The sequence below is a fragment of the Zosterops lateralis genome (assembly GCF_965231275.1).
Source record: "Zosterops lateralis genome assembly, chromosome: 8".
Lineage (NCBI taxonomy): Eukaryota > Metazoa > Chordata > Aves > Passeriformes > Zosteropidae > Zosterops > Zosterops lateralis.
The window spans coordinates 6,133,298-6,159,515 of NC_139768.1; the positions used below are offsets into that span (position 1 = coordinate 6,133,298).

A 26,218-nucleotide genomic window follows, 5' to 3' on the forward strand; every position below is an offset into this window, starting at 1 on the left:
GTCCTGCTACACCTAATACCTTTGTCAAGGTGGCCTATCTGGAACTACTCTTTCCCATTCCCTGCAGACTTAAGCTGCAGAGTTTCCCTGCAGACTCCCACTGTATTTGCCAGCACTGGATCTCTGCTTGGGGTCTGAGTTTGAGACAATCCAGACTTACACACACGGCCCCCCTTCCCCTGCCCCCCTTCAGTATCACTCATCACAGCTTAAGCTTGTCTGCTCTGCACTGGCAGTGACCTGGATGTTGCACATGCTACAGTGCAAGAGGAGAACAATACAGGCAATGAGACTGCTCCTGTGATGTTGGTTTTTCATAAAGATGTGCTTAACATACTTCCAACAACATTATTGTTATGATATTTTTTTTCTGTGCTCTGATTCTACAAATCGGCGTTACATTATACTGAAGAAGAAGAAGTGTATTTGGTTTTAAATCCTTGTATTAAGCATTCTGTTTGAACAATAGATTTAAGAGATTTGGTTTGCTATTCCACAAGATATTTTAATAAATCAGCATCTTAATTCCTAATACTTTCTTCTATTAACACATAAGATTTTAACTTTCTCTTCTCCACATTGTTACATGCTACTTTAATTGATGTGAAAACTGAGTCTCAAAATGACTCAAAAGTGCCAGGCATCCAGAGGAGGGCTGTTTGTCCATTTACATCATGGCTTTTGCCTTCTTCTATGTAAGACTGGAAAATTAGTACAAATATTTGGTAGCAGACTGTGGAGCTATCATTCATCTTCATTTCCATGGGACAGATCAGTTAAAGCCTTGGTTGTACACAAAGCATTAAAAACACTTTTGCATGTTAAGTAATAACATGGCACCATGATGCAAAGTGGTGACTGAACCACCCTTTGGGGTGCAGTTACAGGAAGGCTTTACACTGTATAGCAGGATTGTATGTTTTTAATTGCTGATCACTCTGCTGCAACATGACTTATGAAAACAACTGCACGTTAAACCATGAGTGTCAAAGAAAATCTTGCGAATGTTCACAGGATGATTTTTCAAATCAATTGAAATTATTTTATAATTAAATTTACAAGAGTCTCTAAATCCCATTTTTAACTAATTTAGGTGCTCGAGGGTAAAAAAAAAATACACATAGACCTAAACCTAGGAAGATATTAGACTGGCAAGAAGAGAACCACTATGCCTTTTTATATTAAAAGCACAAAATTCCTGTAATGACACTGAAAAAAAAAGAGGCTAGACCTGTGTTTTGCAATATGCTGCAATGCTGGTCCACACACACCCGTCTGTACTGCGAAAAAACAATTTTCTACTGCAGTTCTTTGACCACCTGGGCAAGAACTGCACAGACTCTGGAGGGACAAGCTCAACTTTCATGGATCCCCATGGGGCACATACTTGCCCAGCTGGAGTGTGGCCTGGAATCAGAACAACTGGGCATATCCCCAAGCACTGTGACCCCCAGTGCCGTGGAGAACCAACAGAGATCATGGTGTGAGTAAAGAGGAATAAAACCAATTGCCAGATAGCACTGGAGTGATGAAGGAAACCCCTGTTTGATACCATACATTCAGATCCACCCCTGTGACTAGAATGCTGCTCCTCTTCTGTCCAGTGTTTTGCAGTCAATGTGTCTGTGACTGCCATGACCTTCACTGAATTGTGTGCTGCCCACTGAGACGCCCATTATTACTCCCAAAAGACTTGGAATTCACAAACCACAAGAAGCTAAGGAAGGACTCGGCCATCAGAGCTTCAGCACGTTCAAAATGGCAGCTTCTGCTGACACATAGAGCAGCAGAACATTAAGTGCTTAGGTAACTTCGCCAATGAAAATATAGACAGCTTGAGACTTCCAGTTACTTATGCACATGTTTAATGTTTTATGCCTTGTTATCTGGTTTTAAAAGCTTGAATCACACTCATCTTGCCCTTAGAGCCTAGTGCTTAGACACTTTAAAAACACCTGCCCCAGGAGTATATGTGTATATATATATATATTTATATACATACATATAGATAGAGAGAATGTGTATATATCTATCTCCTGCATACTTAGCTACTTTTGCCTTCACAAGGGGTTGGTACTGTTAGAAAATGAGCTCACTACATTAGTCCCATAAGCTGGGATTTACAGCTCAAGTTCTCAAAAGAACTGAGCAGTACAACTGTGTTGGATATTCAGAAGGTTTAAACTCCCATTAGGTAATGAAGAGAGGCAGCCAGCACCAAAAAACACTGTGTGTCCAACAGCTTACACTGCTCTTCATTGACTAAAGAAACCAGAAAACGGGCTCCAATAAAATTGGCAAATTTACCTTAATTAATATGTTTCCTTAATGTGCCATTACTCAAATTCAAAACCATTTGAAGTTTATTGCCTGTTCATGGCACCCTGAAGAGGGGTTTTATTTGCTGAGCATTCGGCAGCTTACAGTGCTCTCAGTGAGAGATACTATATTAATTTCTCCATATTCTAGGTAACCAGTCTCATCTCCCAGAGCAGGTCTACATTTTCCCTAGTCTTCCTTTTCTGGAAAGCAAATCTGGTCCTCATTCATATGAATTCTGCTTGCAAATATCACTCAATATTTGTGTATTTATTTTAAGAAACTAATTATTTGGATAGTTTGGCTGTGGTATAAAACATTTATAACTAATGATTTTTATTCTGACACAGCCTATTTTGACTAGTTCCAAAACTCAGGAATAAACCCAGATATCACCAGCTGAAAACCTTTCAAGAGCAATACAGGACACATGATAGTGGAAAAAAAGGTAGATGCAGCATTGAGGATTTAAAGCATCAAAAATGTTTTAAAAACTGAGTGTTCATGTGGTATCTGTGACACTGGTGTTTAAAAAGTGAGGGGAGAAGAGACTAGTGAGCCAAGAGGAAAAGCTGGTCTTTGAATCTGTGTTCGTAACTAATTTGTTTCGAATTCTGCCACAGTCTTACATGTGAGAAATGACATTAAGGGCAAGGGGTGATAGTGCAGAGATAAAGCAACAAGAAGGTATTCAAAATACTTGCCAAGAAAAAAAGCACTCATCTGATAAAAATTTAGACAGGAAGAATGCCAAAAACCAGGAAAGACACAACGGGGAGATTTGATGAGGTGATTGCTGCTGCAGTTGTCAGGCTTGTCAGTAGAAAGGGGATGCCAGATTTTAACTCAAAAATAGTATCAGCTTAAAAGTTGCCTCTTTTTTTTTCACCACATGTTTCTAATTAACATAACATTAGGAACTTACTTCTGGCAACTATAAATAAAACTGTTTGGGACTTAGTGTAAAAGATTAGGTAGAAGAGTTTTTCAATATCTTAAAATAGAGAAAGAAAAAGAAACCTGTTATGAAAAGTCCCAACAACTTCTGTCACGATGCAACAATAACCTCAAGATGGTTTTGAATTTGAATAATGGAGCATTAAAAAAAAAAAATCTCATTAAGTGAAATTTGACGACTTTAGTGGAGCCATTTATCTGTTTTACCTTGAACAAATTTTATGCGATATTCTTCATATTAACTACACTACTTAAGAAAAATACAGAAATGAAGCTTCTCTTACCATTGAAAAAATGTGACAGACTGTAACCTAATCTTATTTGGCATTCACAGTTTTTGCAATCCCACCCTTTACCACTGTTGGACATCTTTTTAAACAACCTGCCCCAACTCCTCTTTTGAAGAAATTTACTGCATTACATCTCATACATGTGTTTTCCTAAATCTTAGGCACACTGAGAGACTACAGTCTTGACTGGAAGAAGACAAACAAAAAAAAAGTTACTGAAATGTCCTTTTATGTTAGTATGAGGATGTTTTTAACACTAGGGCCAGCCTTTGGCATTGGAAAAGGCAAGTCAAAAGGACAGGTTTTCAATTTACAGCCTGGATCTTCAGCTGGGGTTAGTTGCAAGACTTGGCTGATTTACACAAGGCAAGAATCTGGAGCCATGTTTTCACTCTAATGAGGTCATAATTTAAATAAAAAAAGAAAAAAAAGAGGAAAAAATTAAATTTAAACAGGCATTTCCAGGCTAACAAGAATAAAGCCCCTGGGGACTAATGAAGTCAATGAGGTTTATAAATCACAGGTTTATAACACATCCATAGTAAATCTCTTCTGTGTAAGAACTGAAAAGACATTGTCATATTATCTAAGCCTCTTCAAATTCAGCAGCCAGCCAATATTGTGTTTAATTACTATATGCAGTGCAGCCATACACACACCCTACCCACTCCAAGCCTGTTAAAAGGTCTATTCAAAATTCTGCAAGCCAAATGAAAACTTTCAACACAGTAAGAAATATATGTGTATTGTTATATGGTTTCTCATTTTTTCCCAGAGTAAATGTCCACATCTTCACTAAGCATAACTGATCTGGCTCTGGACAGAATTACAGGTGGGCTGAAAACACTGGATGTATCTGAGGATTGGGGAGCCATTTAAATAAGTACAGGCCCTTTCAAAAATTAATTGCATGATTCTACTTCTCTGGTTCTTGTTGAAGTGATTTAACAGCAGTTAAAATAATTTTAATTAGCACATGAAGAGAATGGCTTGTGCACAGAGAAGGTTTCTCTTTATTCCTTGCTAGGGTGGGAATGCATTGTGTTCTTCTGCCTTTCAGGTTAGCAGATTACTTTGCTGCTGGAAACAACAAGCAGAGGAGGAAGCAAAGATTTGTCCACAGCCTATTGACCTTCATTCAAAGGAAGAATATACCATGGATATCATGTTTCCTTCATTATGTCTGGAAATGAGATATGTGGAAGCATTTTGAGAGAGAGAAATCACCTACAATCACAAAGCTTCAGGATAACCCCGAATGTTCTCAGGGTCAGAAGGAAATATATTCTGATTAATGGCACATATGCAGACTCTAGAAATGTCACTGTATCTATTTTCAGATTTCTTTTTTCCTGGAGAAGACACAAGCACCAAATAAAAGGAAACAACAATGGATGTGATAGCCAATGGAATAAGAGAAAGGAAAGCACAGCTACATCTCTCAACAGACTGTAAGGGCGGGCCAGGTTATTCCACTATTACAGAAACTGCAGCAGTTTTGACATGCACCTAAACTAGTCAGTTTGTCAGTTGAGAAATGCTTTTAGCTTTGGTGCTGTTCCATTTTAATGCTGCTAAACTGCTTTCAGAACTTAAGCAGATTTGGATATACTTAGCACCATGTATAAAGTCAATGAGCTTGGGAAATCAAGATTTGAGCTAGCTGTTGTTAGTGAACTTTGGTGAGTGGCTCAGCTGAGACATCCCCTACAAGCCCTTTCCTCCAGTAATTCAGATTCTGCCTATTGCTAAAACCAAATGCTCATTGCTGGCCCAGCACACATGATGCTGATAAGAATCAACACACAGAAGGAGATCATTTGATGATGTTCCACATCCAGGACAATATTGACTTTTCCAGTGTTGTGTTCTCACTGAAGCTATCAATCCTGCAAGCCATGACAAATAGCCACAAGAGAAAAGCCTATGCCTAGTTAGGATGCTAATCCCCATTTCAGTTTCTAACTGCTTTTGACATCCTTTGGCGAGGGTCACTATCATTACATCTGAGCTAGTGGAATAGCCTGTGCAAGACCATCATCTGCTTCACTACAAAGTCACTGACTGAATTGGCAAAATCTTCAGCAGTGAGTCGAGCTGACCTCTTCCAGCTTAGCCGTGACCCAGTTTAACCTTCTGACTTTGCCCATAATTTGTAACACTGCAAACCAGTGCAGATGTTTCTGTCCTGGCCATCACACCACAGATTTAGTTTTTAGTGTTCAAGGAGATGGTGTGCCTAGACTTAGAAAAAACCCACCTCTTGTCATAGGCTGTGTCTCCACTAAAAAGATATATCCGTATTTGCATAGCCATCCTATAAAAGATAATGCAGGAAAGGTTTCCATCCCAACCTTGCCACAAAAAAGTCAAGAACTTCAAGAGAACATAACAACAGTGAAATAAGTCTCACCTGAAAGTAAGAAGGCACCTCAACACAGCATAACACTCATTTAAGCTGGTGGGAAGGAAAACAGCAAGCTTGCACAAGGAGTCAGTCACTGCTGTTTGCTACAACATGCACTATTTAGCATTATTCAATGTAACATTCACTCCAGTACAAGAGTTTGGTTCTGTTTCCTTAGTTTCACCACATATTTTAATTTCCTTTTTACCTCACAATTATGTTCCCTTCTTTCCCATCCACAAACTGACTAACTCCCATGTTTGTCTCATATATTCATGCAGAAAACCAAAGAGAAATGTACTACATTACAACATACACTTTACTTTGTGAAAAGGCCAGTTTTCTTTAGCCAAGAAAGTAACGCTCCATTTTTTTTCAGCATTTGCCACACCCTCCTCAATGTCTGGATATTCCCTGACATTTAACTCTAAATATTTACCAGTCCTTGTGCTACAGCACTGCAGACTGGTGCTCACCCCTTATCTCCTGCAAACCCCCCATTGCAGTCTTTAAAGACACTAATGATGAAAAATTAGAGGCCTTACAGAATGAGAACGAGAGCTGACCTTTGCCAGTGTGAACTGCCCATGCTTGAATGGACTTCTGTGCACATTCAGCAAAACTTTTCAAGCCTGTACAGCTTTGGTAGATGGCCAATATTATCCTAGCATTGCTTTTCAGAATAAAATTGACAATCTTTAATCCTAATTTGAGTTCATTGCACAGCGCAGACATTTAGGACTGTGCCATTGTGTAGTAAATTGTACTCCAGCTAAGTGAAAAGATGAGAGAAAGAAATACTTGCACTTGGATTTTTAAAGCCAATGCAGAACAGTTTTTCCTTTATAATCTAGCTTGTTCAGGATGAACAGGAAAACAACCCAAAAGACTAAAACAGAACAAAAGATAGATGATTAATGTAGAAAGGATTACTTGTGGTCACTGTGAAAACTGTTCTTAGAAATGATGCCATGTAAGTAAACCCAGAATATTTTCTAGGTTATAGATACATGTTTCAATCTTAGAAAAATTATTTTAAACTGAATTTGACTATAACTAAATTTAGTTATAAATAGAATTTGGAAGAAAACATTCAGCACTGCCCAAATTATTATGATTATTTACAACCGTTAGAGCACAGCAAACACTTTCTAACAAAACTAAATGCATCATTAAGATGGACCAGAAAAGTTTTCTGGAAAATTTATCTTTGGAGTATGTTTTAGAACATGCAAGAAACATATTATCAGTTACCATTAACTGTTCGGAAAGTTTTGTTATATCTGGGCTCTCAGGCATAATTTAAAGTCAGAACTTACACCTGCTGTTCCATTCCCATTTATTATTGTAGCCAGATTTTCACTCCACAAAATTCTGTAGCCCATAAATGGTAAAGAATTCAGTTTTTACACAGTTATAATGTCTTGTTCCATTTCTATTAAGCAAAAAGAAAGCAAACAAATTTAACTTGTAAAAAAAGAAATCAGACCACAAAGTCCAAGAAAATACTTAAGCAATATCTCCAAGAGGAAAAAAACCCACAAACCCCAAACAAACCACCCCCCAAAAATCTGTAACAAAACTCCCACCAAATAAACAAACTAACAAAATACACCAACCAAAAATCCACCAAAACCAAAGCAAAACAAAGAAAGATAATTTACAAAAGGAAAAACTTCTTTCCATTTTCAGAATCTGCTCATGGTAGTTTTTTTTTTTTTTTTCATTTGTTTGTTTTTATAGAAAGGCAGGAGAAGGAGGATCTAAGAATGACTAACAAAACAGCCCCTTCTTTTACCACATGCAGTACCAGTGATTGCAGAGACTTATCCAGATCAGTTACTTATTCTGAAGATGGTACCCTGCAACCACTATGTAAATACAGTCTGCAATAGAAAAAACAAACAAAAGATGAAAGAAACTAAATATCTTTTCCCCAGATTGTATATATGGAATTATGTCATATAAAAATTGCTCAAGGACACGTGTACTAAGTTTTTCAGAAACCCAAACATACACGTTCAGTTTTGCTTAATGATCAACATGCAGAAATCTTCACATATTAAGTTTAGTCTTCGAATTACTGACGACCTACAGAATTGCAGATTATTTAGAAGAGACTAAGACAGATTTAGTTTCAACTGTCTTTTCCAGTGTAAGAGCTGGGGTTCATCAAGAGAAAACAGTTGGAAAGAACTTCAAAACAAACAGAAAGATGTGGCTCTTGACATAAAGTGGTAGACCTGTGAAATTCCTTGCCAGAGGCTACTGGGCAGAGAAGCTTACATGAACTCCAAGGGAGACTGGAGATCTGTTACGGGTTAGTAAACAAACTTAACTGAAAAAAGTCAAATGCTGGAAAGCATCCTGATGGGGAATGTCATACATGCTTGCTCAATTCTTCTCCAGAGATTTGCTTCTGGACATACTTAGAGAAAATCGGGCCACTTGGGCAGCTGGTCAGAGCCAGGGAGAGTATTCTATGTATCCTTGTGTTAGACTTGGGGAAGCACATGGTCATTGAGGTCCTTTACTCTTCATCAGCTTCATCCTTTCCAGGCAGTTCCCTGTCATACCCTGGACTGGTGACCAATATGAATACAGCACTTATAGTCTCGAGAATTCTTTCGCAAAAGCATTGAAACTATCAATAATTTGGTTTCCTACTCCAGCTCAAGAAGCTACAACTAATTCTGTTCCTCAGGAGACTATTCATGTTCCTGTTTACACTTATTTTGGCTAGTGGCTATAACATATCATCTGTGAAAGAGCAGCCTACCATTTTACCAGTCTGACTGCTACACTTTAATTTCCAGAAATGCTGAGGTGGTAAAAATAGCCATATTTCTGCATATCCAATGTCCTTAAGGATCACTGAGTCCAACTCCTGGCCATGCACAGCACCATCCCCAAGAGTCAGACCATGTACCTGAGAGTGTTGTCCAAATGCTCCTTTGAGCTCTGCCAGGCTGGTGCTGTGACCACTGCCCTGGAGAGCTGTCCCACCCAACCACCCTCTGGGTGAAAAACCTTTTACTGATATCCAACCTAAACCTCCCCTGACACAACTTCAGGCCATTCCCTCAGTCCTGACATCAGCCACCACAGAGCAGAGATCAGTGTTTGGCCCTCCTGTTCCCCTTAAAAGAGAGTTGTAGTTATCAATTATGACTTTCCAATGCTCTTCTCTCAGGTTGTTCTTCAGCCATCTTACAAACACCATGGTACACATGCAGTGCTGTGATACAGACAAATATCAAGACTTCAAATAAAAGTGGAGATGACAGCTCCTGCTTCAATACAAACTCAGTATTTTCCTATATACAGATTCCCTCCACAGTCAGACGAGTGACAGACAAGCCTGACTTTCCACCCATAATAATCTAGTAGTGACTTCCCAGTCCCATACAAATGTGTAGGATGCCACAAAGAAATGTCTGATTACAACTGCTACAGCTGTTCAAAGTTGATAGAACATTTAATAGATTATTAATGTGTATGCTCTGTTTAATTTTCTGCCCTGCTGGCACTAATATTTAATCAGATTTTGGATAAATTCTTCTCTTCTAATTGCGTTTACAAAGCCTTGATAATCATGTGCAGCTGACAGAAGAATTTAGTTCTTTTTTTTCCAAGTCACCCCTGTTCTTTATGCTATAGATTCCTGAAGAGAAACATGTTTCCAAAAGGAAATCATGGCCATTTCATAGATCTTTACTATTTCAGCCAATACAGTTGCTCTAGATTTCAATATTTTAAAATAGATTTTATTTATGAGCATTAAAAATCCTTCCTCCTCCCCCATTTTGCCTCATATCACCAGCTGTGATAATTTCAGACAGAGCCTGTCACTTCAGGTTTATTTTTTGAATCCTCCCCTTTTCAATTGCTCCATCTTTCTGATTTCTTTTCTTTGAAAGAACTATTATATTGTAACTCTATAGAGTTTTTGACTGAGCTCATCAAAAGAACGGGAAATGTAAGAGAAAGCCAATAGCTGCATTTTAAAATTTTAAAATACACATTCCATTGGAAATACTATTTAAGGATGCCAGTAACTCAGACAGAAATTGCTGTCACTATGTTGTATGACAATGCCAACTCTCAATGCCTTTTTTTTTTTTTGACGTAGTATTTCTTCCATCTACATTACTCCTTATATTAAGTATATTTTCCTTCACTATTTTCCTTCACTTGTATGCATCTTTAATATGATTAAAACCAAATAAATGCAACTACACTAGACCAGCTAATTACAACATTCCCTTGAACCATCCATCACATGGGAAATCTGCTATGCACATGATTAATCAGTACCTCTCCTTACAAGCAAGATTCACCTCCTTTTAATTTTTAGTGCCTTAAATGGAGCCAGGATGAACTAAGCAGAACCAGTTTGATTTTAAGTATACTGTGACTTAAAAAATTCCATCCTGCAAGTGTCAGCAGTTATTAATGAAGAGTAAATTTCAAAATTAGCCGCAGAATGATTTAAAATGCATTTGTTCCTGAAAGTTCTTCCTCCTCATTCTCAAATAAAATAGATTAAGAAGGAAATTAAATTCCTCGAGAAATAAATTTTGACTGAAGTGAGAAATCATACTAAGAAGCTAATTTAAGAAAGATGAAATTAATTTTGGTGACATTTATTCTATTTAGCAAAAATGGTGACAAAACATATAGTAGCTCTGTTACCATGAGATAAGAGGTTAGTAATTTAAGGCTGGGCATAGTAACAGTCTACAATGATTTAATCCTTCTGGTACAACATCCCTTGTGACCTATCATTAAAGGTTTAGAGGAAAACTGACAATTATTATTAGCTTGTAATTGGATTTTGGAGATGCAGTATAAAGTTAGGATAATTTAAATGACTGTTGACATTGGAAAGATTATGTAAACAGTCTGAATCAGCTGTATTTATCAATTTATTTGGTCGGATAAAAAGCCCCCTCGCTTATCACTATTGTCAGAATGCAAAATGTGTACTGTTATTACAGTATTCTTTTTCACATTAAGAGATAAAAGCAAAGAAACAGTCAGAAACTCTCCCTTAGAGGAAATGTAGACTATATTGGCATCTATCAAATTTCTTAATGATTAATTTCGATTAAAGTAGCTGAAAAGCAAATTTTTATAAACATGCTATTCTTGAAAGAAAAAAAATATCAAATGTATGTCAAAAATACTTAAAAAATAAAAATGGTGTGTTGAATTATTTTATTATGTGGATTTTTAATTATTTACCCTATATTTTAGAAACTAAAGATAGAATTGAAAACACAGGCATCTTTACAAATTTATTTTAAAAATGGTTCACCTTACACTTATATACTGTATACACCTTTGTGTTATAACTCAGTACACTGGAAAATCAAGTTTTTTTCAGGATAAACCACATTTTCTGTGCTTGGTTCAAAAACATGGAAACATCTAAGCTTCACTTGCACACCTCAGCACAGAGCATCTCAGCCCAAAGCATGAAGCCACATCAACATTTGATTATCTATCATTCTTTAATAGTCACTTTCTTCAACAGACACTTGGACATCATTTTAAAAATGTGCTTATTAATGTCTGATATTGAAACAATAACCTCCAGCCTCATGAGCTGAGAAATTCTCTTTTTCTGATATTTCCCTCGCCAATATTTTTTCCTTTCCTTTTTTCCTTATTACCAGTGCCCTTTACTTCCCACATAAATGTAAAGATAGACCAAAATCTCTGTGTGCCATAAATCATGTCTGCCCTCCAAGCAGCAAGTACATCACGTAGGAAATACACTCTGAATAAAACTTTCAAGTCCTCAGGATCCAAGGTCCATTTTGGAAATCACAGAACAGAAGTCAAGTGCATGAATTCACTGTATAAAACCTGGAAATACTCCTTTAATGGGTATAAAGGAATCAGTATTTGGGTGACAGTGGTTATTATTAAATAGGGGTGGTGGAGTACAGTGATTTCTATTAAAAAGCCAACATTCTCACAGAGTATCATCTCTTAATATACTTAGTATGAATATAAGGGAAAAAAAAACACCCCTCTATTTTAGAAAAAAATTAAATATTCTGAGATCTGTTTTCAGTCCACCTGAGAACATAATCTATAATACTGATATCTTCATGAGAGAAGATTCCGAAACAACTGCATTTTTATTCAATGAGATTGTCATTTTCAAATTTAATCTTTCCTAATTTACCACTGTAATCCAATAAAAGAACTCAAAGCTCCACTTGAAAATAGAAAAATTATCTTCCAAAGTATGCCAAAATGGGAGAGATCAACATTTTGTTCTGCAAATAAATCTTGGTAAAGCAAACAATTTTCCAAAGCACTGTAACTTTGAGAGCATTTCATTTTCTGGTATAGAAATTACTTTTGAAGATTTCTTCAACAAATATAGAAAATTCATTTTAAACTATCATAAAACATAATCACCTACTTTATTTATAAATGCTGATGTTCCACTTTTTAGGGCCTAATTCAGTGAGGATCTAAATACCATGAGAGTAAAAAATACGTTGGGTGAGTATTTATAAATTTATGGTGACTCCAAAACATGGAGAAGTTAGAATTCAGGCAGCCATGATCAGTAAAGATACAGATTTTGAACTATTTTAGAATTTTTAGAACTGGTAAAAGGGGCCAGTTTTTCAGATCCCAATGCTCTGACTTCTTTACCTACAGAGAAACAGAACATTGGAGGATTTGGCAAAGCCAGTGACATGCAGGTTCAGAATACCTGGCTACTACTACCTGGCTAAGTAGTATCACTTACTACTCATGGCTTATGGTCTTTAGTCATTTAATAAAATCCAGTTAGAAAGCTTTAAATCACTGTGGTTTTCAGTTACTGTCAGGAGCAGCCACAGAGTAACTGAAACCATTTAATTAGAACATATCAGTCATTCAGTGACTTCCTCTGAAATAGCCAGTCTCTATAATTTAGCCATTTGCAGTTATTCAGATAGTTAATGATGTTTTCTGAACTTAATAGAAAGGACACACTTCAGGACTGGGGAAAGAAGTGCTATTATGAGTCATGGGCAAAACTCCTCAATTTGAAATCAGAAGAATCTCTTGCCAATTTTGACAAATCTGCTTTAAAACTTGGAATGCAGTCAGTAACAGTGAAATAAATCTCTATGCCTATAACATGCAGAGGTAAGTATACCTTGAGATGAAATAACTATGAATAAAGGACTGTCACCACATCTTTCACTTCTATGCCTTCATGTGCTTGGTGGCACATCCTAGGAGTCAGGAGTTTGGCAGTCAGCGAGGAAGATTTAAAAGAAGCATATATGTAAAATTTAGAGACAGAAAAATATCCATCCAGCTTACCAGTCCTGCCTTCCCATTTATCTTGTTTTTCTTGCTTTTCCAATGTATTCCACTCCCACTGGAACCTTATTTCACTAAAGCAGGATTTCCCTCAACTTTTCTAAAGATTCTTCACAATCCTATAATGTTAACACTGAAGCCTTCCTTCCTCTTATTTCCTTCCTTCTGGTTAGAAAAATTTCCATGACCCCACGAAACTCTGAAATTTGACACCAGTTTTCTTCCCTCCTGATACGAGCCTATAACATTCAGCTGGTTTATCAATAGTGCTCTCTTCAGTGCAAAATAAGGGCACAGATATGATGACCAAAGTCAAGCAATATGGATTTTTTTTTCTTCTTTCTCCTTCGGAAAGAATATATGACCTGCAATGTCCTTTAAAACCTCTGTTGGCTTAAGAACATCGGGAGGTCAGGAGTAGAATTTAAGTCTTCATAAATCATTGGCAGTCTTAAATCCCATTTAGTCCCATCTGAAGTGTGCTAAACATAATTGCAGGAACTAGGAAACACACACTGGGACACTACTAAATCAATCTTAAGAGACCCTTTAAGACATCTTGAAGCAATACCTCCTATGCTTTATATACTGCTGCTCTTCTTGCAGCCTCCACTGGGCATAAGAAATTACACATTTTTAGGGTTATTAGGCATAACATTTTCACAGCAGATCAGCATTAAGTTATTTGGCTGGGCACAGGTGTTTCTTTAATTATTTAACATTTGGAAAATTCACTGCGCTTGCTGACCTTCAGATCACACTCCTCCTTGTGTGGTTTTGTAGGCTCACACAAAGTAACAACATAAGGACACAGGTTGTTTCTGGACTTGATTAAGTGTTTGCTTGTGTTGTTTTCCTGTTGCCTTTTATTATGTTTTCAGTATTTCTGGGAGCAACTGGCTGCTTCAATCTTCCTGAACGATGCATTTAAAGAGATGGTAACTCCAAAGTGGAAAGTTGTGTTAGCGGTGAACAAAGGCTGCTGCAAAATTCAGACGTATTTTACACTGAGGACTTGAACAAGATGCAAAAAAATGCTGCCTGAAGAGATTTATTTATTACATCAATAACTGAGAGCAGGATGATGGAACAGTTCATAGTGTTTTAATCTCAAAGTGATTAAAAGCTGCTTTCCAGGTAAAAATGGAGCTGGCAAGTACCTGTTCTCAAAATACTCTAAGCAGATGTTATGCTATGATAGCTACGTTCATGTATCACTAATTCCCAATCAAATACCACAGAGTCAGTTCACACCTCTATCACCAATGCTCTTTTCATCACCTGATACTGCCATGAAGGCACATAAAATACAAGTCATGAAGATTGTGCAAGTTTTACTGGATCAGTCTTAGAAATGTTCTACAAAACATATTGGACGAGCAATGTGCAACATTTCATATAAACCACCTAATAAAAACTGATCCTGATCACTTAAATGCATCTGAATAAACTGAGCTAAAGCCAGAGAGAAATAACAATAACAACACCCCCAAACAAACAAACAAACAAACAAACCCAAACAATCCCCTCCTCATTAAATGCAGACCTTGCAGCTGGCAGGCAACAGATTAGCTATACACAATGAAGTATTGCTTAAGTTGCTTAGTTTTATAGTTTCATATACAAAAAGACAGAATTTGGCAGAATTCAATAAGCCCTTCCACCCTCTTCCCTAAGGTGATATTTTCCTCTTTTTAAACTTCAGCATGTATAGTCTAGAAGGTCTACACTTTGGACACCTTAGGCCATTCAAGGCCAGCTAAGGGACAAAGTTAGAAGATAAAATGTCACCAGTAGGGCTGTGTAAACCTGACAGTAATGGTGGCCCTTGGGAAGAAATCTCACATTTTAATGAGAACACACAAGAATGAAAAGGTTCAGGCTGCAGATGACACAAAGTAGACTCTCTCTTTCCTCTCAGTTACTAGTAAGGCATCAGCACCAAAAAAGGAAAACAAACTCAAGTCAAACAGAAAAATGAGTAACTGAATCTCAAGTCAAACAGGCTGATATATTCTGGTGCTAAGAGCTGTCCCCCTCCAGTTTGAAATGACTGGCAAAGATGTTTACTAAGTATGTACTATTATGCAATAACACCAAAACAAATAGAGCATAACAATGAGAGGAAAGATTTGATGGAGAAGAAAGTTACTGAACCTTCCTGAGGCAGCTACAGTGTAAAACTGCACCTAAATTGTGAAAGAGGCAGCAAAAATGTGCATTATGAACATTCCCTCTAATGCTTTGCAATAGACAAAACCACGTAATGCCTTTATTAAACAGCATGAAATCTATTTAACGCTTCTTTGGATGCACTAATTAGGTTTTCCATTGTGGGACAGAGTGATAACAGTAGTAAGGGCAAATGCTCCACTTAGTTAAGTTCCATGCTACTCCTGCTCATGTAACTCAGTGTAAGAGAAGTGAGTACATTCTGTGAGAGACACTAATGAGCTTTTCACTACTGTTTTGGTCCCAATATTAAAATGCATGTACTCTTTTTAATATTAGGAACAAAATATTGACTTGCAGGAACTTAACAGTCAGCTAAGTCAACCTCTGTTCTCTGGTGTGTTACCTTAAGAGGAGGAAGAGTACTTCAGCACACAGTTTGGCCTTAATTCTGAAAACTACAAATTACTTGCTCAGTATTATGTCTCCTTGAATTCTCTGCATTCCACGAGTGCAGATGAGTTAACTCAAACACCTGAGGTTAAAAAACTTTCATAATGTTTTGAAGCTTGCAGCTCCACTCTCTCCTTCATGAAGTTTTGAGATAGCAAGAGGAAATTCAAAGTGTGTTCCAACATCTTTGCTATTTTGTCTGTCAAGTAAACAGAAAAGCACAAGTGCAGAAATGCTGAATTTATAGCAGGCCTGCATATGTGCAAAAAATAAAAGCAAACAATCCTAAACTCAGAGCAGTCTCCTTTAAGCTTTCAGTTCCAGAGAATAAATGCTCCTTCAAATATGAAAAATTAAGTTGCAAAGCCAGCAGGACAGCCTCGTGGTCATGTTACAAAGAGAGATACACATTCCTGGTGACTCTTCACAGGAAAGCATCTGGTGGAGATTGACTTCACATTCAGAACCAACTACACTGTTTTACAACTTGCTGTGTTCCTGTTATCCCCAAGTACCTGTTTCTGCACACAGCTATACTACATGGGAAAAGAGCATTGGTTTCCTCAGGTTTTAGGTGCTTTGCTTTTTGGTTGCTGGGAGGGTTCTTTGCTGAAACCAAATCAATGGCGCAATTAGTAAAATTAATATTATGAAAGCTGAGAAAAGTATCAGTAAATCATCCTCTGCATAGAAAATCAATAAGCTCCTCTATGTTCATTTAAATGTTTATATGTAAGTAAAAATCACTTTTTTGTGTAGACTCAAGAGTGATAGTAATGGAAATAAAATAGTACAGAACACTGAATATAGCTTTGACTTTTAAGATTTATTTTAGCAGCCTGAACCTTAACCCAGAACTCAGTAAAATTCATTTTACCTTCTTACAACCCTTTCCTGTCATACGGCTTTCAAATATGTCCTGAACATGGTTTGGGTGTCAGACATGAACAATAACTCTTTTCAGAATCAAGACAATGAGCTAAAAAAAGAGGTTGGAGGATTGATCGTGCAAAATTCTCCTCTGCCCCCAGTACTGTTATGTATTTTTAGGCAAAATGTCCATTTTCCACCTGATTTTCATGGGAATTCCAAGGTCTAAAAAAAATTTACTCACTTTGTTTCAACTATGTTTCACTAACTTGACTGCAGAAAAGGGAGAAAAGTTCTTTGCTAAACTCAGCCAGAGCCTAGCTGAGAATCATGTAACTGTCCATAATGACAAGAATATTGGGTTAAGAATAAGTCTGACTTAGAAAGCAAGTAAAATTGTAGGGCAGACAGCTCACAGGGCTCATCCTGGTACCACAGGCAGTACAGGTAACCAGCTGGAGCAATGACAGCTTCTGGCTCTTGTCCAAGCATTTACTAGAAGTGAGAGGCTTCCGCTTTCATTTCCCAGCATCTTACTTTGTATCACTCAAAACAGGATCCCAACCCACTTGTGTTCCGCTGGTACATCCTAACCAGATAATATTCTCCCCTCTCCAGTCCTTTAATTGCCATCAAAATCATGCCCACTCCTATAATCCTGCATTTTTCACTTTCCAGCTACATCCCCACTATGAAAACTGTGCCCTGTAACTTCCCCAGCCTTTTCCCATGCTGTTCTTATGATACATTCTCAAACTACTACACTGATGTCCCTGGCAGCCTCCAGCACACAGCTCTCAGCTCCTTCTTGGCCCTCTGTGCTCTGCCCTGAGCTGGAAGTAGGGATCCTGCCATCCTCTGGGCTCTTATTCCAGATGCTCTGGAACACAGAACAACAGGATGGAGAGGTGCAAGCAGCAGCAGAGCTGGGTCTATATCCATTCTGAGGTAAAAGCTGTTATCAGTGCCTTCCTCATGATACAGATGTGTCTCCCCACAGGTGATTCCACCAAACATAACCACCTCTGTTTGGACTTGAGCACCTCCCCTCTTACAAGTCTGTGATTAATATGGTGTTAAATGACTTTATGGATAAAAGGGCTTCTATGCCTGCAATTAAGTCATCACAGAGTTAATCATGAGCTGTCAGACTCTGACCAACATAATTAACTCTTTCAAGCATTCACAACCTAAGTCAGTTCTGCCAGGACCATTTTACTCCACCACATTTGCCAGACTCCTAGAAGGAAGAATTAGAACAAGATTTAGGCCAAGCAGCACCATAATAACACAAAACTCCTTGTCATCACTCTGTTCTCTCTCTGTGCATGACAGAGGAGGAGAGTTATACTTAAAACAGAGGGAAAAGTGAACTGGTACCATCAAAACTACTATAGAACTAGCAAGAATGAAGAGAGACTCTGAAAAGAATAAAAAATACACCTGCTACAGTATCAAAATTCCATTATCCGACATGGCACTAAGCAAACAACATCAGCTGAACATCTCACCTACAGCAACAGATCCAAGAGAAAAAAAAATGTCACTGATCACATAGAAGAGCAGCTCTTGAAAATACAATACAAGAACTATCATGGCAAAGAGATAGAAAAGAGTAACTCATCTTTGTGTATTTCTTTTACTCAGTCTCAAACCATATCTCACCAGGCATTTGCATCTGTAACATGAAACTCATTGAAATCTCATTTCATTAGTAAAAGACCTTTTAAAATCAGGGTTCTTTTCCTCTTATGCATTATAATATATGTATTTCAAATAATTTTAAAATATCTTTTTTTTCTATTAAAAAACTTAGTATATTAGTTATATAAAAAGTATAGATGGCTAAACCAAACACTGATCACTTCTTTCAACAACCATTTTTATCATTAAATCAAATTGGAATTATCCTTATCAGCTCATCGAATTGGCCTGAGAGATCTTTTTGCTCAGAATGTTAACCCAGCTCTGTAACTGCTTTAGCAGCTACACTTTAAGAGCTTAAGGCATCACCTCAGCTACTTCAAAGCACCATGAGTCAAAAACTCAATCTGCTGACTAAAAGCTTTGATTTTCATGCAATAACTTTTCCAAGAGCAGATGGAGGTGTTGGGAAGTTTTCTGTTCCAGGACTCAATTTTTGGCCTAAATTAAAGTACTGGAAATGTAATTATCCCACACATCTAGTCCGAGGGATTAGAGGGGAGTAGGGGGGGAAATGGCAGAGAAAAGAGATGCAAGTGCACTGGTTTTAACATTCAGGGATTCAAAGCCATGATTTTCAAGATTCTGACTGTTTTGGAGATCACTGTTAGTGAACTCCTCTCTCAACCCTGATAATAAATACAGATTGGGGGACTGGAGATGTGGGGAGGTTATTTTAGCTAAAAAGCAACAGTATTGTCAAAATGGTAAATACAGACTAGTAATAAAATCACAAAAAACTTTTAAAAACCCATCTGAATTCTGTGGTACACACAAGTAAACAAAAAGAGCCTGGAAGGCTTTCTTAGATTACTTTAGTTGCTCCCATCCTTATTCCCAAACAACAATATGCAGGAATGTTTCAAACTCATAGTTTAAATCACAGATATTTGATACCCTTCTAGAGACTTACACTTTATACTCATCACTGTGTATTATCTAAACTGATATAATTTAAGCACTTGTTTATATCTAAGCAGCAGCTTTTAAGAAAGGATCTCACAATAGCTGGCTCAATCCTCTGAGCAACTGAGCTGGGCGGCTGCACAGGAACGACACGGCACAGAGAGCTTTTATTCTGCTCCTGCAGAAGCTGTCAGAACATAAGTATCTTCTACACTGTTTCTCTAGCACATGTTCCTCTAGGAACCTTAAATCAATTGTGAACTGACAGGGCACAGTAAAAATCTGTCTTACCCCCCCTTCGTCTTGCTATTGGGAAGCCGTGGCAGAAGAAGGAAAGATCCTGCTGCCCTGAACATTGACCCCAGCCACTTTACATCAACAAGTGTTCCCATAAAAGGAATTCTCCACTGGCCCTTTACAGCAAGGATTCAGCTTCTTTTAACAGCTGGAGTTACTGGGGAAGGAAGGCCCTTCTTTGTCATAACTTACTAAAAAGACTAACAGGGAGCATGTTATGAAGCTATCCAGGGTCTCCACCTACCAATTTTCCATTCAAAACCTCTCTTCCCTTCTCCTGTCTGTACACAAAAATTATTTCCCTCAGCTTTTTAACTTTAGCCTACCTTGAACAGACTACAAAAGAGAAACGTATTTTCACATCACTGGAAGACAGGATAAAGAAATCTACATCCACAGTGTTAGAACTAGATTTTGCGCTAGATTTTTCTCAGCCTGTTTAAAAGTGAATTGACTATGGAGGTGAACTATGAGAAAGGGGGAGAAGGAAAGGACCACAGCCAGAACCACAAGAAAGACACCCAAAGCACCGCAAAGCATGAGAAAATACGAAAAATTTGACTTGCTAGAAAAAAGTTTTAACTCCTACAAGATAGAGAAACTCAATTAATTAATACATAATACAGACATACTTAGAATCATAGAATAAGCAGAGCTGGAAGGGACCTTCAAGGATCATCAGTCTGGATTTGTGCTAACATTTGACTTTTTATCCACACAAAGTCACATGTGGCATCAAAGGAAAGACACTAACCAACGGCTGAGAGGCAGAAGTTGCTGAAATTATCTCAGCTCTAACAATCAAGCATTGAACTTGATGTCCATATTTCACCAAGCCAATGGTTAGTATCAGGTCCTGTTCAAACCTGAGCATCTCCACACTGTTTGGAGCATAAAAATGTTTGTGCACCCTCCCAGCTCTTTGAATACAAAATATTTTGGAATTTATACAAAGGATTCACAAGAGTATCACTACTATGCATGAGGGTTTGCAAAACCAGTCTTCCAGGCCACCATGCAAAGGTAACTCTGTCCACATGTACATTTAGGACACAATCCAGTTACATGAAGAGCACAGTATTTTTCAAATAATAAAATATATGGTAGCATTTTTGTTCAATTCTCACTAATTTATTTGGTTTTGTTTTTAACTCTTAAGCTATATTTTCATACAGATTAACAGTGGGCATGGCTTGGCTTAAAGGAACTTCTGGTATCCATGAGCTTAAATACTGGCCTGGAAATGCAACAGGCTTCTTCTTTATTTAAAACATAAATTTTTTCAGTGTCTACAGGAAAAATCACAAATACATAAATTTATGTTTTAAACCAAGTATAAAACATCCTCTGGTGGTTACCGGCACTATCCATCCTGCATGATTTATTCATAAACAGTGTAAGACCAGATAATCCATAACACTGCAAACAAATGTGGTCTGGTTTCATTCACATCTTCCATGCAAACAGATGCTTATCATATTTTTCTCAAAAGAAAACAGATGTTCCACTGCTGAAATCCTGGGGACACAGGTTTTAAAAAAAGTTGCAATTTACAGTAGGTAATAGTTTGAATATTTACTAGGATTATGTGAAAGACTATGTTTTTAATCAAAAACAAGGCCATAAAATTAATCATTGCAATCGCCCATCAGTTAATTTATTCTTGGCTTGCATCTCCACCAAGGTAATCATTATTTTAATGACAATTATGGAGGGCTGTAAAAAGTACTAGGAAAGTACCAAAAAGTACCATCAAAAATAGACTTTAGATTTGTGATTAACTGTTTAACACGGAGGTTTTAGAGCAATGACCCAAAGCAGTAATGAAAAACTTAGTTTTGCAATTTTTATAAAGGTGGCCAAATCATTAAACAAACAATTAGTGCTCACAGCTCTTTTAAGCTCTCTCAGGGACATGAACTTGAACACAGTCCAGAAAAAGTGACTGAAAATCATTCCTCACTTTTACGGGATCCCTTGTAAACCCCATTTAATAAAATCACATCATTCCAGTTTTGTTCTGAGCAAGCACTTTGTACTAATTTACCAGTCTGAGGTGGATAAAGGCCTTGAAATACAGAGAAAAGAAGTAATTGTCCTTTGAGAGAGCAAAGGCTTTCTAACATGACCACAGCAGATGAAGTTGACCTGACAAAGAAAGGGGAAAAAGCACTTCCTTGCTACAGCATCCCATAATTCTAACGACAAGGAAGGGGGAAAAAGCAAATGCTATTGCAGCAGTAACACTGTCGGTAAGCTTTAAGAATGAGGCATGAAACATTAGTGTCTTAGGCAACTATTCTCCTTTCCTCATGCACACACTTATACAAAGCTAATTATACCGAGGTGTTTCTGTTGTTTCTAACACAGCTGTCAAGTACACAGACTATTATTGCACTTGCTAAATCAGAGGGACTTCAGCATTTACCAATAATGACACAGATGGTAGGTACTGAAGTGTTTGGTTTGTCTGTTTTCCTCACAGGAAAGGAAAAGTTTTGAGATGAAATACAGGGGTACAAACAGGACACAGTCACAGAAAGTTGCCAAAACTCCCTCTGCTCTGTTCATGCACTGAAGTCCAATGGCAAAAACCATCATGGCAATGCTCAGGTGCTACAGACCATGGAGTAACTGGTGCTGAGGTGACTGCAGGGGTTAGATCTGACTCCTGTCATGGTACTGAACTCCCCACGAGCCAGAAGTGCACTAACAAACTGAAAGAGTGAAAAAAACTTTAGCAACATTCAAGGCAGTGCTAGCAGTAAGGTATGGACACTGTAATAAGAATATGTAGCAGATTAATTACCAGAGTTCAGATCAGCCTTCATCTGTGTGAATACAGATTTTAGTTACTAGGGAACAAATTAAAATTAATTTTATCCACGCCTCATTAGGAGTAGAGGAATTGTGCTGTGTTTTTCATTCAGTTCTAAACAACACTGTAAGTTGCTGTTAGGTTTCAAGATGCAAGCTTAAATACAGTCTTTAAGCACATAAAACAGCTAAAATATGTACAAAAAAAATCAAAATAATAATGGTCACTCCAATTTTTAGAAGTGCTATGAAACTCACAGTTTCAGATACTTAGAAGATAACAAGGAGCAAATCTGTAGAGCTAGAGGGGAAAGTGGAGCCACTCACTCAGCTAAAGAAAAAGATGCAAAGGACTTACTGGAATGTACAGAAATAATACTTTTGACTCAGTTCTGTGATGAACTGACAAGCAAAGGATTCTTGTTAAAGATGATGTACAGTGTTCAGTGTTCGTAACTTTTCTGAATAGCTGAGACAGCAAGATCCTGAAGGCAACAGCCCCAGCTAAAGCTTTATGCAGTAGAGACTGGATAAAATGGAACATTAGAATCACAACTTTGGGACTTATCAAAGCAAATATTCAAAATTGTGTATAAAGAGTAGAATACAAAGTTACATCACAATCATGGCAATATTTCGTATACAAAATGAGGAGATATCCCATCATTTAAAACAAAACAAGAAGCCTTGTTTTAAGCCTAATTAAGGAGGGAGATTGAATGGAAGAGGCTAAATAAAATGAGCTGTGATGACAGTTTACTATGGAAATGAAACAAATAGAATCCTGACAGTCAAAAACTTGCTTAAACATAAAAAAATGCTAATTTGATCCAAATTCGTTTATGCCACATTTATTACTGGTATAGAGAAACAAGAATAAAGTTTGAAAGAGTGGTGGGTATATTAGTATAAGTGATGGTAAATTATGCAATATACAGCAGAAACATGATCATTGCTAGAATTCAACACACTTAAAATTAGTCTTTGATATAAAAACTTTAAGATGCTTACATTAACTCAGCCTATCAAGATCTGTATCCTTTTATCTTCACCTTAATAGTGACTTTATCCAATTTGCAGATTTCTAACTAGGAACTGCTCACCTTAAAATCTTAAAAATATCTGAATACTTTATAGACTTGAGAACTATGTGCAGATATTGCCTTTTTCTTTATTTCCTACTAAAAAGTTGGAATGCAAGGAAATTCCAAATAAGGATTTTCAGAGTATTACACTCCATTCAATGTGTGAATAGTTTATTTGAACACTGAATGTACTGAAAATATGAAAAGATGAAAGAATAAATTAAAGGTATATGTCTCAATTCATACTCCCTGCCTGAAATTTTAATAATAATGTATGTGCTCCAGCCAATTTATTTCATGTATCTTGCTCAAATGATACCATACTATTTCTCTAATATTACTGTACACCATCTCTATCCTAAGTTAATTTCCAACTATTTCACAAACTTTTCACTTGATTGACATCTTGAACAGTATTTAATATTAGCATTTAATTAATATTTAATGATAATAATACATTCTGTATACATTTGCTACTTGCACTTGCTTCCATTAATTTTTTTTTTCCTTACTGACAGGTGTGATCTTAACACACTGTGTAGAGAAGAAAGTGAATATTACATTTTGCAACTCGTGTCCACATAGAACATAATCTTAAGAACTAACCAAAAATTCATTGCAGTAGCAATTGCAGATATGATAAAAACCTCATCCCTACTCAGGCTAAAAAAGATATAGTTTGTTTTATTTAGAATTTCTAAAAAAAGAGCCACAAAATTATTACATGTCAGGAAAGAATCTCTGTGCAGATCACATAAATGTGCCCTTCAAGTTGAGAAGACTTAGACATGGATGTAATTGTAAGTGAAAGGACTTCACTGTATATTTTACAATCCCTTTCAAGTAATTTCTTGAATAAATAACGTTTTATTTTGTAAATAACATTACATTGACTCAAACTATTGCAGAACCTTAAATTAAAGGTTACAGGGAAAAAAATTCATTTGAAGAACTATAATTGAGTATACACCAAAGCAGAAAATTAAGAATAAATAGTATTTTGACATAGCTCTCCCTACTTGCAGCCTTAATGCAACAGCCTGTTTTAGTCAAGAAATGAAATTTGAACAATATTTTTATATTGAGGTCTTTATTCTGCTTATTTTCAAAAAACCCAAAATTGTACTTTCCAAAATTTCAAAGCTCTTCTAATTTACCAGAAAAGTTCCCTTTGCAACATCCCACTTTTGAAATATTTCACCTGAAGTTAGAGGAATACCTGGCCCAACACATTAGATTAGATAGAATACAGATATTTACTGTGTGGCAAAGAGTGAGGACCATAGGAAGAAGCCTTTTGCCTCAGCTTATAATTTCTTTTGGATAGTCAGGTAGTTTTACCAGGGAGCTCATCATACACATGCAGCCCACATCTTTATTGTGAGGATACACAACAGTCATCTGTGCAAACTGGAACCATACAATTCTCACCTGGTTGTCAGCCATGGATATTTCAGTTATGTTTTTCAGAAATCCATTTCTATTTTTTAATGTATTGCACACACCAGCTGTTAATATTGGATTTGATAAAGTTTCTGAATGTGTGAGTTAATGAAAGATTCTTTAGCATCATAGTCCTATAATACACCCAGCTTTTGTTATAAAATTAATCTTAAAATATACATTTTACTCAAATTTTTATTGAGGTTAAATCTTCCTAAAAAAACACCTAAAGCACATGTGCCTGCTGTATTTCTGATATGATCTTTTTCCAAGAGATGCACAGGCAAAGGAATCTTAACCCATCTGATTTCATCCTAACATTTACATCCAGTTTCAGACTTGTGTAATAGCCTGAGGAATCACTTCCTTAACTCTTCAGTAATAAAGAATCAAGAAACAGATAATTTTTTCAATTCCTTTCCATTACATTATATGTCCACATTTAGATGTATCTGGCAAAATCTGAAAACTGACACCAATATGAGAGTCTCCAGGGATTCACAAATATAATTTCCATGCCACTCTGAAAACCAAGGAAAAAAATGGAAAAATGTGAGCCGTTATAAATTTGAGCTAATCTCCTCCTGCCATAACCTAAAATGATCGTCAGCAGCCAGGTATAATCTTCTGGTATTCGACAGCATAAGAAGAGCTTGTCTATCTGAGCCTCAGTGGCTGGTAAGAATGTCAGTATCTCCTGAAATACTTGCACAAGTAAATTTCTTTGCAACATTTCAATTCTGCAGCTGCTTGCTTCCCTAGGAGAAAAAAAAAAAAAAAAAAAAAAGGCAAGCAGATCCAGTGCAGAATCCTTGAACTCAGCAAGCTTCTTTTCAGGGTTAAAAATAAAGTAGCTCTGATATTTTACAGAAGGTCAGTGGCACAAGACCAGTAATCATCTCCAGTAAGCTTGATTTGCTCTCCTATTTATGTATCCTGAAATAACACTGCTTATATATGCAAAAATTAAATCACACCTCATCCAATCCCCAGGAGGGCAAGAGGAAAAAAAAAAACAAACCACATTTAAAACTATCAAGGCATTTTTTGATTGGTCCCACTTGCCAATGCTCTCTATTATCCTAAGCCTTATTGGACATTGATGGGATTTGAGTTTCCTGTGAAAATAAGGTGCTTAGAAAGTTTCAGCTAAG

General features: G+C 36.9%; 1 protein-coding gene across 1 annotated transcript in view; it reads right to left on the reverse strand.

Moving 5' to 3' along the window:
• LRMDA (leucine rich melanocyte differentiation associated) overlaps positions 1 to 26,218 on the reverse strand; it is a 599,023-nt gene that overhangs the window by 21,962 nt on the left and 550,843 nt on the right.